Source organism: Saccostrea cucullata, unplaced genomic scaffold, assembly GCF_032062105.1.
Source record: "Saccostrea cucullata isolate Sc308-1 unplaced genomic scaffold, CSIRO_AGI_Scuc_v1 ctg3976, whole genome shotgun sequence".
NCBI lineage: Eukaryota > Metazoa > Mollusca > Bivalvia > Ostreida > Ostreidae > Saccostrea > Saccostrea cuccullata.
This window is the reverse complement of record NW_026932334.1, coordinates 1-8,174: the sequence shown is the minus strand read 5'-3', so window position 1 is coordinate 8,174 and position 8,174 is coordinate 1.

Here is an 8,174-nt window from a genome sequence, read left to right as displayed (position 1 = left end):
TGATCTTTTTGTATTTTGAGTTTTGTTTTGTTGTTTTATATTTTTGGTTTTCCTTGTCAAGGAATTTTTTGTAGTCGATGGCGTTCAAGCTGAATGTTTATAGCTGTGAAACATCCCGCACGTGAAACTGCTTCCTACGGGCCTGTAAAGTACAAATAGAGATCCTTTTTTTAAAATCCCATTTACTGTGAGTAGAAATTAAGTGCATGAATTTTTGAATTTTTTCAGACCAATTGTTAAAAAAATCTACTTAGTGGGGAATGCTTCGTGAATAATAGTTTAAATATTTAGAATAAACCATATACTTGTTAAAATGGATATCAAGGCCACCAGTGTAAGAAAGATGTATATTAGTTAAAACGCCTAATGATATGAGTATATGTAAGAGTTATTCCTCTTTTTGCCGTTTTTAATTAAATAAGAAAATGCTTTCTTTGGTTGTTAGTACGGGAATTAATGCGGCAGCTATTGCAGAAAAAATACATAACCCGTGTTCAACAAAAGTTTTTCAAACACACATATGTATGGGAAAGAATCACCGTAAAATTCATTTCTTGGTATAGATTTTCCTTTCTATCTCAACTAGAGCAGAAGACACAGCTTTTGGCATAAAATGCAAAACTAAAAAAGAAAATTCACATGCATTGAAATATTAAATTGAAACTTATCTCTTCAATTATTTGATGCCTAGGTTAAAAGTTAGAACCAGTAAAGGTATGGTCGTAATCGGGAGGGGGAGGGGAGAAGATGGTAAAGGTCAGGTGGATTACTAGTATTTTAAATTTATGAACTTACTTCGAAACTTGTCAAACAGAGGGGACAATATCAATTTTGAGAGCTCAACTTCCCCTCTTGAAATCTGGAAATTAAGTTATCTCTGCTATGGCGTGTCTACAGTTGTGTGATTGGAATAATTTGGAATCTACACTATATACGCAAGGATGCTTCCATACAAGTTTCAGCGTTCTGACTCAGTAGTTCTTGAGAATATTTTTTCTATATAATGCAATGTAAAACTGACTGTGACCCCGCCCCGGGGGAGGGGGGGTTCATAATTTGAACAATTTAGAATCTATACTTCTCTAGGATGTTCCCACATACGTTTCAGCTTTTATGGTCCCGTGGTTCTTGTGAATATTTTTAAAGTTTTTTCCTATACATTTAAGGGGTCCGACTTTGGTTTTCATTGCTCAATATTTCGCGCATCATAGTAAAATTAAGCGTACTTACTGTTTTAAAGCAACTTTTTTCACCTGATTAATAAAATTAAACAAACTTAAGAAATGACAGGTTTAAAAATGTAATTACAATTTTATATAATTGATTTTTTAACCAGTTTTGCAATTGATACTGTAGTTAGGTTGACGTCGTTATAGTGTGTTTTTGACGTTTTGATAAACTGAGCTCTTAAGAAATGGGTGATAAAAATATGTTATTAAAGAAAAAGTAATAAACATACACGCTCTTGAAATTTAAAACATAGAAATTTAAGAATATTTCCAATATTTTATTATGTTTTCATATCAATCTCTTGTGCCTGTTATAATTTGTAGTACTCTATAAAAACAGAAATATTCGTTAATTTTTTGCATTTTGAGATGCCACCTCTGGTAACAAGACGGTAGAATTTTGTGTTTCTTACATATAATATACAATATAGTATTACTCATCATCTATTATAGTTTTAACAAAAAGTCGATTGTAGTATTTGTATAATATGCTTTAAAGTGCTAAAAAATGACACTTTCTTATATAATCCAATAGTAAACGTATCTGTGTTTTGCGACGGTCCCTTAAGAATACCTGGATGGTAGATTTTCCCCAAACTTGGCATGTACACTGAAGCTAATGTAAGTTATATATGGTATAAAAATGAAAAGTTTCGCTATCGTAGTTTTCACACAATAAAACCCCAGTCGGCCCCCTATTCTCTACTGAGGCCCTACCATACCCCTGGAGGACAGGATTTGAACAACTTAGAATTAACACTAACCTGGGATACTTTAATGTAAGTTTCAGCATTTCTAACTCAGTGGTCCTAACAAAAAATCTTGATGAACTCACCATATTTTTGTCTTTTCTTGATCTCACCTTGCAAGGGGGCTTTCATTTGAAAAATTATAACTCCCCTTTACCCAAAGATTCTTTATATCAGTTTTGGTTAAAATTGGCCCAATGTAATGTGAAAGGTTTACAGACGAATGTATGACGTACAATGGGTGATCAGAAAAGCTCACTTTCAGAGCTTTGAGCTCAGGTGAGCCAATAAAAGCATGAATAAAACAAACTTATGATAATCTTGGGACGAGAATTACGTAGCACTAAAGTCTAGGTATTACAGTGTAAGTTTAGGAAACCTTTGAGAAACTTTCTTGAGGAGGGATTTTTAACATAAGTCTTGTAATAGTATTTAACAAGAGGCCCCGGGGCCACATCGCTCGCCTGAGCAACTGGCTAGGTAAAAGCAAGTCAGTTCAGTATTGAAAAGTTTAAATATAAAAGTGGGTTCAAGGGGGGGGGGGGGGTATTTGAACAAACTTAAGTCTTTACTAAGTCAGCTCCACCCCTGGCTAGCAGTTTGCTGAGAAAGAGTAAGCAAAAATATAAAAGTCTTCTCTGTCAGGTATAGTCTCTCCGCAGTTAGACCTATGTGGCCCAGATATGGGATCCTCCGCGAAGTAGCAGGTGGACATTGGGTACCTTACGGACCCAAGCAGAACCACAGGGTCTTGGAAGAAAATAGGCCCCTAAATACACGGTATGCATTGCCCAACGGCGTTTGGATATGCCCTGATACCTGCAAACCTACTTCCCAGCTATGGGTTAAATAGTACCACTGCCTTGTGGATGGCTTGGGAAAATCAAAGCTACGGAAGAAAATCCAGACAGAAAATGTAAGTGAGGAAACTCGAATAAAAACCGGGAGAGAATGGCTTCATGAGCTGTGGCAGGCAACCATTATAGAGGAATGTATCCTGGATTACAAATCCCTGGTCCACCAGGTTAATGGTTGAGCAAGGGGGTACTCCCCACTTCTCGTGAAAACTGCATAATTACAGATACGAGGATTAGGAGTACATATGTATTTTATCCTTTCTCGAAGCATCTGAATAGCAACCTGCGTACATGAATGCAACCAGTGAAAGCCAACAGGAAACTGGTGGCATGAAGAGTATACTGAGTATTGAGCACGAGAACCAAACTTAAGATCGGATTTTGGAATGTCCGTACCATGTACGAGGCAGGAAAGCAGGCTCAAGTAGTCAGAGAGATGAAGAACAACAAACTACACATACTAGGAGTAAGTGAATGCATATGGGCAGGGTTTTGAAAGAGCATGACAAACTATGGTGAAGCAATTACCGGTATTTACTCTGGAAGGAAAGATGGTAGACATCACGAGAGACTAGCAATTATTCTGAGTAAACAGCAGCAAAGTCCCTGGTAGAGTACCATCCTGTAAGTGAGACATCACGAGGGAGTAGCAATTATTCTGAGTAAAGCAGAAGCAAAGTCCCTGGTAGAGTACCATCCTGTAATTGAGGGAATGATAAGAGCAAGACTCGACACAAAGACTATTAAAACATCTATCATACAAGTCTACGCACCAACAAATGAGGCAGAAGATGAAGCTATGATGCACTGCAAGCTGAACCCGAAAAGATTCCAAAACATGATTTAATCATTATCATGGGAGATTTCAATGCAAAAGTAGGCCAAAACAATACCCGATATGAAAGAGCCATGGGAAAATCTGGATGTGGTACCATTAATGAGAATGGTGAACATCTGACAGAGTTTTGTGGTAACAATAAATTGGTTATAGGTGGAACGTTATTCCCACACAAAGAAATACACAAGCTGACATGGGTATCACCCGGAGGAAGAGACAAAAATCAAATAGACCATGTTATAAATGGTAGATGGAGACGATCTCTTCAGGATTTGAGAGTGAGACGAGGTGCAGATGTAGGTAGCGATCACCATATTGTAACTGCAGATTTTTTAAATTAAAAGCTGATGAAAACTGTATCTAAATACAGCTGGAAAAGATTTGATATTGGCAAACTAAGTGACATCAAAATCAAGCAAAATTTTAGACTGGAGCTGAAAAACAGATTCCGTATCTTGCAAGATAGTGATAGAGATGAAAAACAGATAGAGGAACACTGGCAAAAAGTAAAAGATACTTTTAACAATGCAAGAAAGTTATTGGTTTAAGAAAAAAGGTACATAGAGAATGGATTACACCAGAACATGGAAACTCATTGACGGCAGAAAAGAACTAAAGAAGAGGTTGTGTAACATACATTCAGAAAGAATCAAAGAGAAATTTTAAAAGAGATCAATACTCAGTCAGTAACAAAATAATAAAGAAGGCCACAAAGAGGGACCGTAAGCACTTCATTGAAAATATGGCAAAAGAAGCTGAAAAAGCAGCGTCAGAACAGAAAATGGGCGATGTTTATCAGATCACCAAGAAGCTACGTGGACAAAAAGAAATGCATGTATGCCAGAAAGAGACAAGCAGGACACGATGATTATATCTGAGAAAGAGCAAGAACAAAGATGGAAGGAGAGTATTGAAGAGATACTGAACCACCCAGATCCAAGCAACAGAGCAGAAATACCCGAAGCAAGCATTGACTTGAAGTCAACACAGACGAACCATCAAAATTAGAAATAGTTACAGCAATCAAGAGTTTAAAGAACAATAAAGCACCTGGGAATGACATCTTACCAGCTGAAATATTCAAAGCAGACCCTATCCTTGCAGCAGATATTCTTCATCCTCTTTTCTTCAAGATATGGAAGCACAACATGATACCAGCAACATGGTCTGATGGTACCTAGCATCATCAAACTACCAAAAAAGAGATCTAACAAATTGTAACAACTGGAGAGGTACATGTATTACTTTACTCTCTATACCAAGCAATATCTTTAGTAAAATAATTATATGCAGAATTAAGACAGCACTGGACAGGAAAACAGTTAAGGAAACAACAGGCAGGCTTCAGAAAATGAAAGAGCTGCTGTGATCAAGTGTTTTTTTAAGAAACATAAAAGAACAATGCACAGAATGGCAAAGACAACTTATCATAAACTTCATTGACTTTGAAAAAGCTTTTGATGGCATTCACAGAGATAGTTTGTGGAAAATTCTGAGGCACTACGGTATTCAATCTAAACTAGTTGACATAATAAAAGCATTCTATGCAGAATTTAAATGCTTTATTAGTTCTTCAAACACAAGCTTTCTTGTAAAATCAGGAGTGAGACAAGGATGTGTTATGTCAGCTCTATTGTTCATCATAGCAGTAGACTGGGTAATGAGATCAACCCTTAGTGACGAAAACATGGGCATCAGTTGGACTCTTTTCAGCAAGCAAGAAAAACTTAGATTATGCAGATGACCTGGCTTTATTATCTCATCTGGAAGCATCTCAAATGCAAAGAAAAACAGATTAGATATGTGAAGTACAGTATATGAAAGTCTTAGCCCTGACCCTTCAAAAGTTATGTTCAAGGTTTTTTTCAAAAAGTAGATCAAACTCCAAGGTCAAGGTCAAAGGGTCAACATCCTTGTTATCCAATGAAAGGTCTTGTAACAAGAATAAAATACTGAGTATTCATACTTCACACATGTAATCCTTGTGACACGACCTTTCTTTTGAAACCAACAACGTTAATTCAAATGTTATGACCAAGGTTTAAGTTTTGTAAAAAGTTGGTGAAATTCGAAGGCCAAGTTCAGAAGGTGACGAGGTCAAAGAGGTAGAGCCACTTTGGGCCATATTTGGCCCTGAGAATTTCTGAAAAATAAAAACCGATCAGTTTAGGTTGCAAATGCAGTATACATCACTTGAAGTGTTGGTGACCACGTATCTATTTATTGTGACGTAATTACCCATCTAGTCAATGCATTGTGACGTCATTAAATGCGTCAATTTCCTCATATCCTGTAAATTCCTTTGAAAATTACCTAAAGTTGAAGCTCATTTTCAATATTTCATATAGAGCACAACCTCTGATCCAAAATATGCAAATGCATAATAAAAGCTCTATTTCTGAAGATCAAAAATATGTTTTATATTTTGGATCGTGGGCTGTGCTCATATTTGAATTCTTTGCTGAAGGTAGTCAAATACTCATGTTTTCTGCAAATTTCAAGAACATTGCAATTTCTCAAACCTGTTTTCCAATATCTGGGTTCTCAAATTGAAATTTTATCATCCGCTTTCCCATTTCATATATCAAAAGAAAGTAGACACTTGGTACTCTCATTTCCTATAATAAAATTTCTTTTTTGAGAATCCAGATATTGGATAGTTAATTAATTGATATAAGTACAGGGCCATTTTATGCATAAGATGGCTCTTGCTCTCTGGTGATAACCTAAGAAAGGCCTTGTCACAAGAAATACAGCTGTGAAATAAGAAAGTCATATTCCCACCAAATCAAAAGTTTTGAGCAAAGTTAAAGTTTTTGTGGACAAACAGACAGGCAGACGGACAAGGCAAAAACTATATATCCTCGAATCTTTGATTACGGGGGACTTAAAAACTTCCACTAGACCAATTTCATTATTACATTACTAGTGATAATAATGAAGATGATAGACCCTTATTAGATAGTCTCAAAACACGATTATGTAAAGAACTATATACAGTATATTGCATATCTTTGTCCCCCACAAAAGCAAAATTTTGAAAAATGCTTGAAATGTGCTGAATTCTATAAATTGTATGAGAAATATAAATTAACAGAACAGATTTAATTATAGTTTCAAAGTAGTTTATTGACAGGTTTTGTTTTTATGACGTCACAAACTAGTCCGATTTTATATCATTTTTTAGAAAGAGGGCAAAATCACAGGCACCTGGCGTTACTTATTTTTCTTTTAATAAAAAACATATACACATACCGAATATTCGGTATGTGTATATGTTTTTTATTAAAAGAAAAATAAGTAACGCCAGGTGCCTGTGGGCAAAATGGACAAAATTTCATCAATTTTAGCTTTAAAACTTATAGAGCGCAAGTTTGCTCAGGAACAATATTTACATATTTCATTGATAATATCATTCTACACATATCAAAATATTAAGCCTGATCAGACCTGCGCTCGGTGACTTTTACTCAAAATATCGACGTAATATATACATTTTTCTGTAGAAATCATGGAAATTTCAAATTTAGGTTATTTTCGTGACGTCACTTCAAACATGTGACGTCATTGCTTATGAAAATATTCAGTGCTTTGAAGTCAGTATATATCCACCTGTTCCAGAACAGAATTAAATATTTTTCCGTCAAAATTTGTTTTGGGGGGCAAATATTGGTTATTACCGAATAAAGTTCTTTCAGACGTTAATGATGTAACGTTAAGAATATCACGCCTCATACTGAAGGTTAACCTTGGATTTCAGTATGAGGCGTGATGTTCTCAAAGTTACATCATTAACGTCTGAAACTTACAGCTTTCATTCACTGTTGAAATATACACTGGATAGAAATTCGGGCGAATGTCAACGAGTGTAGCAAATATCCAATAACAGCGTCTCGTACGGCAAAGAGGTAGGGCTTAAGTCGACTCATCGTTGTCAAAAACAATTTAAAGTTCCTGATTTTATTATTTCTTATCAAAGTTTTTTGACAGTGACATTTGATTGCAAATGTTTCAGATGCAGCAGATGACCATATCCTTAGGCCTGGAATGGTTTACTGTTTCTAGTGACAGATATCCGTATAAAGTAAAGGGGACAAAAATTGCACATTTATTCAAATGACTCACTGAACTGTTCAAATTACACTACGAATCTGCTCATTTTTAATGAATTAAATGAAAAGAAATGTAGGAGATGCGAGCGCCGTCGTGTCTATAAGATTAAAGATGATTTGGTCCACGAACGGTAAACAAAACATGAAGTCCCTCAACATATATTTAATAAGAATGTTTCCCCTCGGACATTAAATGTAAAATTGTAAATCCGCTTTTTCGTGTGCATTGACTTTAACTTTTAAAAAAGGTCCTATTCATTTGGATCCTCAAATGCATTATCATGATTATGTGCATAACAGATTAAATCTGATTGAAGTTTTTAGTCCTACTGATTCAAAATAAATTATTTGAGAGTAGCGATTAGACTTTAAGTTTGTATGTAAATATT